We start from the raw sequence: 14,097 nt of genomic DNA, 5'->3' as shown, positions 1-14,097 counted from the left end.
GCTCTCCCCTATCCCCTATTCTCTCTCTCCTCTCAAATTCAAATTCAAATAAGCTTTATTGGCAGGACCAAATACATTTTAGCACTGGCAGATGCATTTGTGATGGGGGTAATGGGTAATATAAAATGGAATGGGGGGTGAGTCTATGCAAAGGATTTTTAAATCCTCCATTTTTCATGTCCCTCTCAGTCTGTGACACACTGTCACATATTGTGTAGCTATTCTCACTATTGGCTCCTCTTCTCCCAGTAGGATTTGGAGTTTCCTTTTCTCTTCTATAGAATTGAAGTCCGGGATGAAAGCGGAGAGTCTCTGGAAGTGAGCGTCCCTCACTGATGAGTACTTAGGACACTGTAGCAGGAAGTGGTCCTCATCCTCCAGGACCCCCTGGTCACACTGCTGGCACAATCTTCTCTCCCTGGGCTTATAGGTCTGTCTGTGCCGTCCTAACTCAATTTACAGGCTGTGGGCGCTCAGTCTGTACAGGCTAAGGGTCTGTCTGTCTTTGGACTCTTGCAGCACCTCCAGGTATGGGGCCAGTTTGTAGTCTCTCTGCAGTGACTGGTAAACAGTTAGTTTCTTGGAGTTTGTTATTTCATTTCTCCATTCTTCAACATATTTTTCTTGTCAATATTTCATTCTGTTTTTTATTTGTGATTTTGTCAGGTCTAATTGTTGGGAGTTTGGGATAGGCAAGGCGCTGATGAGTTGTTGCAGTCCACCAGGCTTGGGCTGGTTCTTATTGGTCAGTAGGGTCAGGACTACTTTTTTATAGATGATCCCAGAATGATAGAGCCCTCTTTTGTACTGCAAGAAGTAAGAGAAATCTGTCCAGCTCAGACTGGAAGGCACTGTTAGAGGTGCTCCGGTGGACTTGGAGGAGTAGCTTGCAGAATTCCAGATGGAATATTTCTGTCGGGTTGGAGTCCCATTGGGATTGGTCTGGGTAGGTGACAGGACCCCTAACTTCACTGCCATATAGAAGGATTGGGGTGATGACGCTATCAAATACTCTGAGCCAGACTCTCACCGGTGGTTTTAGGTGATACAGCTGTCTCCTGATGGCATAGAAGGCTCTGCGTGCCTTGTCTTTTAGGGCCTCTATGGCTGGCCTCTCTCTCTCCTCTGTCTTTTTTTGTTTATAGTGTAAACAATAAAAACCACAGAGGTGATCAAACACAACCAAAAGAAAGCTCTATTTGTGGGGAAAAAAAGGACATCAATTTTATTTGGGTACAGCATCATACAAACGCGTAATTGTCAGTTAAAATAACACAGTGCCGTATTGCAAAAAATGGCCTAGTAAAACCTTCTGGGGCTGAAGTGGTTAATGATCCCATATGCCTACAAGAGTCTCTCTCTCTCCCCCCTCTCTCTCTCCTCTCTCTCTCTCCTCTCTCTCTCTCTCGCCTCTCTCTCTCTCCTCTCTCTCTCTCTCCTCTCTCCATTCTCTCTTTCTGCAGCAGGGGGCTGACCTGTGTTAGCTATTTGTGAATATACCCAATGAATGCACAGGTACCCCAGGGTTTATGTCACCGTCCCGGTTCCCACTGATACACAGAATTGCACAGTGGTTCACACTGAGATCTGCGAATTGCTGGGGGGGGGGGGGGTGCCCATGTAAATTTTATGACACTGAGCGAACTGTGAAATGGTGCAGGAATCGGATCACATAGGTCTGAACGGCAAATGTGATCGGATTCCAGTGTGAACCAAAAAAAGGGTCCTGCACTATTTTGCTGCGAATACAATTCAAATTCAGCTATACAGTTTGTATGGCTAAAATCGCATCGTACAGACAGTGCATGTGCACTGCAAATCATATGCAATGTCTGGCATCACACAACCGCAAACTGGCACTAATATGTGTTAACTATTCGTGAACATAGCCAAGAAATGCACAGGTACCAGGATTATTGATAATTGTATCATATCTGACCCAACATTAAAGTCCTAGAAGAGGTGGCTGATGGTGAATGATGTGTAAATAAAGATAACACCTTCCTTCTGGAAAGAAAACACATTTTTAACCACTTGCCGACCAGTTACGTTGACTGTACTGCGGCACAGTGGTTCGTTACCGTCTGGCGACGTAGACCTACGTTACCAGACAATCCCCTCTCTCGGCGGCGTGCGTGCGCCGGCGGAGGCTCGCTCCTGCTGTATTCAGTTACAGCGGGAGTCGGGCATGGGGAGGAGCGGCGGTGATCACCGCTTCTCTTCCCCGATCGTCGGGGATCTAGTGTGAAAATCTGCCCGCTTGTGTAAACAAAGCGGGCGGATCTCCTAAGTGACAGGCAGGGTCAGATTGCAGGGTTCAGCATAGCTGAACCCTGGATCTGTCCTTGTGTCACACAGTCACCTCCCCCCACACACGTCAGTAAGCACCAGGCATATATTAACCCCTCCCTCTCCAATAAAAATTAACCCCTTCCCTGCCAGTGTAATTTTTACAGTAACAGTGCATATGTATAGCACTGATTACTGTAGTAATGTCACTGGTACCCCCAAAAGTGTCAGTCAAGGGTCCGATCTGTCCGCCGCAATGTCGCAGTCCCGCAAAAAACATCGCAGATCGCCGCCATTACTCGTTAAAAAAAAAAAACACCAAAAATGACAGAAATCTTTCCCTTAGTTATTAAACGCAATAACTTTTGCGCAAACCAATCAAAATACGCTTATTGGCATTTTTTTTACCCAAAATATGTAGCAGAAAACAAATTGGCCTAAAATTTTAAAAATTTTAAATTTTTACATTTTTTTGGGGGGGAATTTCATAAAAAAAAATGTGAAAAATATTGTTATTTTTTCAAAATTGTCGCTCTTTTTTTGTTTATAGTGCAAAAAGTAAAAATCGCACAGGTGATCAAACACCATCAAAAGAAAGCTCTGTTTCTGGGGAAAAAATAAATTTGGGTACTGCGTCGCACGACCGTGCAATTGTCCATTAAAATAACGCAGTGCCGAATCGCAAAATATGGCCTGGTCAGGAATGGGGTAAAACCTTCCGGTCATAAAACGGTTAAAAATACGCTCATTGAGAATTTTTTTTGTCAAAGACATGTAGCTAAATACATTTTGGCCTAAATATATGACAAAAATTGAATATATTGGAGATTTTTTAACTGTCAAAGTAGAAAAATATTGTTATTTTTTCAAAATTGTCGCATTTTTTAACCACTTAAGCCCCGGAGGATTTTCCTGCTAAAAGACCAGGGGGTATTTTGCGATTCGGTGGTATTTGATCACCTGTGCGATTTTTTGATCACGCGCTATAAACAAAAAAAGAGCGACAATTTTGCAAAAATAACAATATTTTTCACATTTTTTTATATGAAATTCCCCCAAAAAAAATGTAAAAATCAAAATTTTTTAACATTTTTGGCCAATTTGTTTTATCCTACCTATGTTTGGTAAAAAAAATCACAAAAAGCGTATTTTGATTGGTTTGCGCAAAAGTTATCGCGTTTACTAACAAAGGGAAAGATTTTTGTCATTTTTGTTGTTTTTTTTTTTAACGCGTAATGGCGGCGATCTGCGATTTTTTTTGCGGTACTGCGACATTGCGGCGGACAGATCGGACCCTTGACTGACATTTTTGACACTTTTGGGGTTACCAGTGACATTTCTACAGTAATCAGTGCTATACATATGCACTGTTACTGTAAAAATACACTGGCAGTGAAGGGGTTAACTTTATTTGGGAGGGAGGGGCTGTGTGTGTCCCTAGGGGCGTGATTCTTACTGTGATTGGCTGTGGCTCTAGCTGTAAGGACACTGATCAACGGATCTACATACTAGATCCGTGTAATCAGTGTCTTTACAGCGAGGAGAATGACAGGCAGCTTGTTTACACAAGCTGCCTGACATTCTCCCTCTTCCCCCGACGATCGGCGAGTGGCCGGCGGACATCGGGTCCGCTGGTCACACGCGCGGGGGGGTGCATGACCGTGCGGGAGCAGGAGCGCGCCTCCGCGGGCGCGCGCTCGCTCCCCAGACCCTCCCAGGCTAGTGACGTTAATTAACGTCACTCTGCCTGGCAGGGGCTGACCGCCGCAGTAAATCTACTTGCGGCGGTCGGCAAGCAGTTAATTAATATCGCAAAAAATGAAAATCGCACAGGTGATCAAATACCACCAAAAGAAAGCTCTGTTTGTGGAAAAAAAAGGACGTAAATTTTGTTTGGGTATGGCGTTGCATGACTGCGCAATTGTCAGTTAAAGTTGCACATTGCCGAATCGCAAAAAGTGGCCTGGACGTAAGACAGCAAAATCCTCCGGTGGTAAAGTGGTTAAAAAAGATTTAAGCTTCAACTGGCTGATACTTCATTTGCAGAAACACTTATTATTAGCAATTGTCATGTTCATTCTTTTAGAAAGTCTGTTGTTACCTATTTTTCTTTCTTTTTTTTTTTTAAGCACGGCGCTGGTAATAATTTTCAGCCACCTACAGACTAAATACACTTAGGCTCGGTTCACACTTATGCGATGCGGGAAGGCTGCAAATTCGCAGCCTGTTCCCGCATCGCAAACGCACCCCCGGCAGTTCACACTGCCATATGCGATACGCTGGGGGTGTCAATGTAATCTTAACGACACCCCCAGTTTGATCGCATATCGCAGTGTGATCTTGCAGTTCGCACAGGATCGGATCGCACAAGTGTGAACCGCTGTGCGATCCGATCCTGATGCGGCTGCAAAAAAGGGTCCTGTGCGTCTTTGCTTCGGGTGCGGTGCGAATTTAGCCATACAAAGTGTATGGCTAAACTCGCACCGCACAGCCGATCGCATGTAATGAAGGAGCAATGCGCTCCGATATTACATGCGATCGCCGCAGCCGCATTAGTGTGAACCGGCACTTAGGGCTCTTTCACACGGTCCACCTCTGTAGGCGGATCCGTGCTGCTCAGCGGGGATCGATCCGCCGATCCCTGCTGAGCCGGCGGATGACAGCTCCGTCTCCGCTTGCAGTGCGGAGAGGGAGGTGTCACAGCTTCCGCTGCTCTCTATGGGGGATCGGATGAGGGTGGACCGCCTGTCCGCTCTCATCCGATCCGATCCGATTCCTGAATGGATGGAAAAATAGGATTTCCATCCGTCCGGATTTCACGGACAGGATCGGATACGGAAGTCAGCGGATGTCAGCGGAGGTGTAAAAAGTAAAAGTAAAAGTATAACTAAAAGCAAAACTTTCTTTTTAGTTTTACATAGAATGGAGAGGGATTAGAATCCCTGTCGGTTTTTATTGCTGTCTGTACCCCCATTAGGGAGATTCACCCTCTATATTTGTCCTATTTACCGTTATCATTGAAAGTGAAAGTAAAAGAAAATCCCAAATTTTAGGTTGTCCCCAGAAATGTAATAGAGGGGAAATCTTCCAATGGGGATACTAGTTCTAGTGACATGGGGGGGGGGGGGGGTCCCCAAGAAATGTCCTCTGACTTCCTGTTTGGCTATGGGACAGGAAAAGATGGGAGATCTCTGCAATGGGATACAGATGGCGAAAGTAAAATCTGACAGGGATTATAACTTTTCATTGCTCTATCCAAAATTAGAAAAAAAAGTTTTGCCTAAAGTTTTACTTCAACTTACTTTAATGTTGCTTCTACTTTATAAGTAAAACTGTTGATATATTTTTGGCTTTCATCTGCCATCTGTCTTCTGCAGCACCTTCCAACAGTCCTGAATATGGAGGGACTGTTCAGCAGTTTGGTCGTTTCCTAACAATGAATATGAACCTTATGACCACTGATACTGGGGCATTTTTTTTTATGACCACTGATACTGGGGCATTTTTTATGACCACTGATACTGGGGCATTTTTTTATGACCATGGATACTGGGGCATTTTTTTATGACCACTAATACTGGGGCATTTTTTATGACCACTAATACTGGGGCATTTTTATGACCACTGATACTGGAGCATTTTTTATGACTACTGATACTGGGGCATTTTTTATGACCACTGATACTGGCTCATTTTTTATGACCACTGATACTGGGGCATTTTTTATGACCACGGATACTGGGGCATTTTTTATGACCACTAATACTGGGGCATTTTTTATGACCACTGATACTGGGGCATTTTTTATGACCACTGATACTGAGGCATTTTTTATGACCACTAACACTGGAGCATTTTTTATGACCACTGATACTGGGGCATTTTTTATGACCACTGATACTGGGGCATTTTTTATGACCACTGATACTGGGGCATTTTTTATGACCACTAACACTGGGGCATTTTTTATGACCACGGATACTGGGGCATTTTTTATGACCACTGATACTGGGGCATTTTTTATGACCACTGATACTGGGACATTTTTTATGACCACTGATACTGGGGCATATTTTATGACAACTGATACTGGGCCATTTTTATGACCACTGATACTGGCCCATTTTTATGACCACTGATACTGGGGCATTTTTTATGACCACTGATACTGGGGAATTTTTTTATGACCACTGGTACTGGGGCATTTTCTATGACCACTGATACGGGGCAATTTTTATGACCACTGATACTGGGGAATTTTTTATGACAACTGATACTGGGGCATTTTTTATGACAACTGATACTGGGGCATTTTTTATGACAACTGATACTGGGGCATTTTTTATGACCACGGATACTGGGGCATTTTTTATGACCACTAATACTGGGGCATTTTTTATGACCACTGATACTGGGGCATTTTTTATGACCACTGATACTGGGGCATTTTTTATGACCACTGACACTGGAGCATTTTTTATGACCACTGATACTGGGGCATTTTTTATGACCACTGATACTGGGGCATTTTTTATGACCACTGATACTGGGGCATTTTTTATGACCACTGATACTGGGGCATTTTTTATGACCACTGAAACTGGGGCATTTTTTATGACCACTGATACTGGTGCATTTTTTATTACCACTGATACTGGGGCATTTTTTTATGACCACTAACACTGGGGCATTTTTATGACCACTGATACTGGGGCATTTCTTATGACCACTGATACTGGGGCATTTTTTATGAGCACGGATACTGGGGCATTTTTTATGACCACTAATACTGGGGCATTTTTTTATGACCACTGATACTGGGGCATTTTTTATGACCATGGATACTGGGGCATTTTTTATGACCACTGATACTGGGGCATTTTTTATGACCACTGATACTGGGGCATTTTTTATGACCACTGATACTGGGGCATTTTTTATGACCACTAACACTGGAGCATTTTTATGACCACTGATACTGGGGCATTTTTTATGACCACTGATACTGGGGCATTTTTTATGACCACTGATACTGGGGCATTTTTTATGAACACTGATACTGGGGCATTTTTATGACCACTGATACCGGGGCATTTTTATGACCACTGATACTGGGACATTTTTTATGACCACTGATACTGGGGAATTTTTTTTATGACCACTGGTACTGGGGCATTTTTTATGACCACTGATACGGGGCAATTTTTATGACCACTGATACTGGGGAATTTTTTATGACAACTGATACTGGGGCATTTTTATGACCACTGATACTGGGGCATTTTTTATGACCACTGATACTGAGGCATTTTTTATGACAACTGATACTGGGGAATTTTTATGACCACTGATACTGGGGTATTTTTTATGACCACTGATACTGGGGCATTTTTATGACCACTGATACTGGGGCATTTTTTATGACCACTGATACTGGGGAATTTGTTTTATGACCACTGGTACTGGGGCATTTTTTATGACCACTGATACGGGGCAATTTTTATTACCACTGATACTGGGGAATTTTGTTATGACCACTGATACTGGGGCATTTTTATGACCACTGATACTGGGGCATTTTTTTTATGAGCACTGATACTGGGGCATTTTTTATGACCACTGATACTGATGCATTTTTTATGACTACTGATACTGGGGCATTTTTTTATGACCATGGATACTGGGGCATTTTTTATGACCACTAATACTGGGGCATTTTTTATGACCACTGATACTGGGGCATTTTTTATGACCACTGATACTGGGACATATTTTATGACCACTGATACTGGGGCATATTTTATGACCACTGATACTGGGGCATTTTCTATGACCACTGATACTGGGGCATTTTTTATGACCACTGATACTGGGGCATTTTTTATGACCACTGATACTGGGGCATTTTTTTTGACCACTGATACTGGGGCATTTTTTATGACCACTGATACTGGGGCATTTTTTTATGACCACTAACACTGGGGCATTTTTTATGACCACTGATACTGGGGCATTTTTTTATGACCACTGATACTGGGGCATTTTTTATGACCACTGATACTGGGGAATTTTTTATGAGCACGGATACTGGGGCAATTTTTATGACCACTAATACTGGGGCATTTTTTATGACCACTGATACTGGGGCATTTTTTATGACCACTAATAATGGGGCATTTTTTATGACCACTGATACTGGGGCATTTTTTATGACCACTGATACTGGGACATTTTTTATGACCACTAACACTGGAGCATTTTTTATGACCACTGATACTGGGGCATTTTTATGACCACTGATACTGGGGCATTTTTTATGACCACTAACACTGGGGCATTTTTTATGACCACTGATACTGGGGCATTTTTTATGACCACTGATACTGGGGCATTTTTTATGACCACTGATACTGGGGCATTTTTTATGAACACTGATACTGGGGCATTTTTATGACCACTGATACCGGGGCATTTTTATGACCACTGATACTGGGACATTTTTTATGACCACTGATACTGGGGAATTTTTTTTATGACCACTGGTACTGGGGCATTTTTTATGACCACTGATACGGGGCAATTTTTATGACCACTGATACTGGGGAATTTTTTATGACAACTGATACTGGGGCATTTTTATGACCACTGATACTGGGGCATTTTTTATGACCACTGATACTGAGGCATTTTTTATGACAACTGATACTGGGGAATTTTTATGACCACTGATACTGGGGTATTTTTTATGACCACTGATACTGGGGCATTTTTATGACCACTGATACTGGGGCATTTTTTATGACCACTGATACTGGGGAATTTGTTTTATGACCACTGGTACTGGGGCATTTTTTATGACCACTGATACGGGGCAATTTTTATTACCACTGATACTGGGGAATTTTGTTATGACCACTGATACTGGGGCATTTTTATGACCACTGATACTGGGGCATTTTTTTTATGAGCACTGATACTGGGGCATTTTTTATGACCACTGATACTGATGCATTTTTTATGACTACTGATACTGGGGCATTTTTTTATGACCATGGATACTGGGGCATTTTTTATGACCACTAATACTGGGGCATTTTTTATGACCACTGATACTGGGGCATTTTTTATGACCACTGATACTGGGACATATTTTATGACCACTGATACTGGGGCATATTTTATGACCACTGATACTGGGGCATTTTCTATGACCACTGATACTGGGGCATTTTTTATGACCACTGATACTGGGGCATTTTTTATGACCACTGATACTGGGGCATTTTTTTTGACCACTGATACTGGGGCATTTTTTATGACCACTGATACTGGGGCATTTTTTTATGACCACTAACACTGGGGCATTTTTTATGACCACTGATACTGGGGCATTTTTTTATGACCACTGATACTGGGGCATTTTTTATGACCACTGATACTGGGGAATTTTTTATGAGCACGGATACTGGGGCAATTTTTATGACCACTAATACTGGGGCATTTTTTATGACCACTGATACTGGGGCATTTTTTATGACCACTAATAATGGGGCATTTTTTATGACCACTGATACTGGGGCATTTTTTATGACCACTGATACTGGGGCATTTTTTATGACCACTAACACTGGAGCATTTTTTATGACCACTGATACTGGGGCATTTTTATGACCACTGATACTGGGGCATTTTTTATGACCACTAACACTGGGGCATTTTTTATGACCACTGATACTGGGGCATTTTTTATGACCACTGATACTGGGGCATTTTTTATGACCACTGATACTGGGGCATTTTTTATGACCACTGATACTGGGGCATATTTTATGACAACTGATACTGGGGCATTTTTATGACCACTGATACTGGGGCATTTTTTATGAACACTGATACTGGGCCATTTTTATGACCACTGATACTGGGCCATTTTTATGACCACTGATACTGGGGCATTTTTTTATGACCACTGATACTGGGGAATTTTTTTATGACCACTGGTACTGGGGCATTTTCTATGACCACTGATGCGGGGCAATTTATATGACCACTGATACTGGGGAATTTTTTTATGACAACTATTACTGAGGCATTTTTATGACCACTGATACTGGGGCATTTTTTATGACCACTGATACTGGGGCATTTTTTATGACAACTGATACTGGGGCATTTTTTATGACAACTGATACTGGGGCATTTTTATGACCACTGATACTGGGGAATTTTTTATGACCACTGATACTGGGACATTTTTTACGACCACTGATACTGGGGCATTTTTTTATGACAACTGATACTGGGGCATTTTTATGACCACTGATACTGGGGAATTTTTTTATGACCACTGTTACTGGGGCATTTTTTATGACCACTGATACGGGGCATTTTTTATGACCACTGATACTGGGGAATTTGTTTTATGACCACTGGTACTGGGGCATTTTTTATGACCACTGATACGGGGCAATTTTTATGACCACTGATACTGGGGAATTTTGTTATGACCACTGATACTGGGGCATTTTTATGACCACTGATACTGGGGCATTTTTTTTATGAGCACTGATACTGGGGCATTTTTTATGACCACTGATACTGATGCATTTTTTATGACTACTGATACTGGGGCATTTTTTTATGACCATGGATACTGGGGCATTTTTTATGACCACTAATACTGGGGCATTTTTTATGACCACTGATACTGGGGCATTTTTTATGACCACTGATACTGGGACATATTTTATGACCACTGATACTGGGGCATATTTTATGACCACTGATACTGGGGCATTTTTTATGACCACTGATACTGGGGCATTTTTTATGACCACTGATACTGGGGAATTTTTTATGACCACTGATACTGGGGCATTTTTTTTGACCACTGATACTGGGGCATTTTTTATGACCACTGATACTGGGGCATTTTTTTATGACCACTAACACTGGGGCATTTTTTATGACCACTGATACTGGGGCATTTTTTATGACCACTGATACTGGGGAATTTTTTATGAGCACGGATACTGGGGCAATTTTTATGACCACTAATACTGGGGCATTTTTTATGACCACTGATACTGGGGCATTTTTTATGACCACTAATAATGGGGCATTTTTTATGACCACTGATACTGGGGCATTTTTTATGACCACTGATACTGGGGCATTTTTTATGACCACTAACACTGGAGCATTTTTTATGACCACTGATACTGGGGCATTTTTATGACCACTGATACTGGGGCATTTTTTATGACCACTAACACTGGGGCATTTTTTATGACCACTGATACTGGGGCATTTTTTATGACCACTGATACTGGGGCATTTTTTATGACCACTGATACTGGGGCATTTTTTATGACCACTGATACTGGGGCATATTTTATGACAACTGATACTGGGGCATTTTTATGACCACTGATACTGGGGCATTTTTTATGAACACTGATACTGGGCCATTTTTATGACCACTGATACTGGGCCATTTTTATGACCACTGATACTGGGGCATTTTTTATGACCACTGATACTGGGGAATTTTTTTATGACCACTGGTACTGGGGCATTTTCTATGACCACTGATGCGGGGCAATTTATATGACCACTGATACTGGGGAATTTTTTTATGACAACTATTACTGAGGCATTTTTATGACCACTGATACTGGGGCATTTTTTATGACCACTGATACTGGGGCATTTTTTATGACAACTGATACTGGGGCATTTTTTATGACAACTGATACTGGGGCATTTTTATGACCACTGATACTGGGGAATTTTTTATGACCACTGATACTGGGACATTTTTTACGACCACTGATACTGGGGCATTTTTTATGACAACTGATACTGGGGCATTTTTATGACCACTGATACTGGGGAATTTTTTTATGACCACTGTTACTGGGGCATTTTTTATGACCACTGATACGGGGCAATTTTTATGACCACTGATACTGGGGAATTTTTTTATGACAACTGATACTGGGTCATTTTTATGACCACTGATACTGGGGCATTTTTTATGACCACTGATACTGTGGCATTTTTTTCATGACAACTGATACTGGGGCATTTTTATGACCACTGATACTGGGGCATTTTTTATGACCACTGATACTGGGGCATTTTTATGACCACTGATACTGGGGCATTTTTTATGACCACTGATACTGGGGAATTTTTTTATGACCACTGGTACTGGGGCATTTTTTTATGACCACTGATACGGGGCAATTTTTATGACCACTGATACTGGGGAATTTTGTTTTGACAACTGATACTGGGGCATTTTTATGACCACTGATACTGGGGCATTTTTATGACCACTGATATTGGGACATTTTTTATGAACACTGATACTGGGGAATATTTTTATGACAACTGATATTAGGGCATTTTTTATGACAATTGATACTGGAGAATGTTTTCTGACCACTGACACTGAGGCATTTCTTATGACAACTGATACTGGGGCATTTTTTTATGACCACTGATACTGGGGCATTTTTTATTTTAACTGATACTGGTGAATGTTTTCTGACCACTGACACTGAGGCATTTCTTATGACAACTGATACTGGGGCATTTTTTTATGACCACTGATACTGAGGCATTTTTTTTATGACCACTGATACTGGGACACTTTTTATATCCACTGATACTGGGCATTTTTTTATGACTAATTATACTGGGGCATATTTATGACCTCTGAAACTGGGGCATTTTTTTTATGACAACTGATACTGGGAAATATTTTATGACAACTGATACTGGGGAATGTTTTATGACTAGGGTTGAGCGAACACGGACTGTATTACTCGTGTTCGTACCGAATAATTGGATTTTTGTTACCCGAACACGGACCCGAAAACTTTACTGTATATTCGGGTAAAATTCGTGTTCGGTCATTTTATTTCGGGGTTTTGTATGCATTGGCGCACTTTTCATGGCGGGCTTTCAACAGCCAATCAACAAGCGTTTAATTGGTGTGCCTTAAGCCATCCCAGCCATGCCTACAAATGTATTAGTAGCTGTGATTGGCCATCTGAAGCATGTGACCAAGTCTTTATAAGTTCGAGCCAGCGCCACTGCGTCATTATGCTGTGTAGTTCAGGGACAGAGCACACATCGTGCTGGCTGCTGATTAGGGACAGACAGGCAAAAATCATTTGTGTCCGGATAGAATTGAGGGACAGGTCGGAGTGTTTTAGGCAGGGCGAGTTGTAGGGCATTTTAGGGCGAGGCTGCTGATTTTTAGGGTCAGTGTTCTACAATCGATTTTGCTGTGTGGGGGGGGGGGGTTTGCAGTGACCGATCTTATCAATCCTTTTAGGGAGAGGCTGGAGATAGGCAGGTGTCAGTGGTCCACATCGATTTTGCTGTGTGTGGGGTGCAGTGAACACAATCTTTTTTGCCCACTGAGGAGGAGGGAAAAAAGTCTTTTTCTATCAGTCACTGTGTGCAGCGTTTTTCCTTCAGTGCTGCTGTGCTGACTATGATAATACACTGCTGTGTTCACATGTGCTATTATTGAGTGATTTCAAAAGTTATACACTTTTTTCTATTCCACTATTCAATATACACCCTTGGGTTAAAAAAATTAAATTGTGGCATAGTCTGTACTAATCTAGTTAAAAATTACAAACTTAAAAGGGGAATTTTTTTTTCCCTTCATAGCCTGCAGCAGAGCTGGTCCACATCGATTTTGCTGTGTGTGGGGTGCAGTGAAAACAATCTTTTTTGCCCACTGAGGAGGAGGGAGAAAAGTCTTTTTCTATCAGTCACTGTGTG

This window comes from Pelophylax lessonae (genome assembly GCF_965119305.1).
Source record: "Pelophylax lessonae genome assembly, chromosome: 3".
Classification (NCBI taxonomy): domain Eukaryota; kingdom Metazoa; phylum Chordata; class Amphibia; order Anura; family Ranidae; genus Pelophylax; species Pelophylax lessonae.
The sequence above is the reverse complement of the archived record's forward strand: the minus strand, read 5'-3'. Positions refer to the sequence as shown.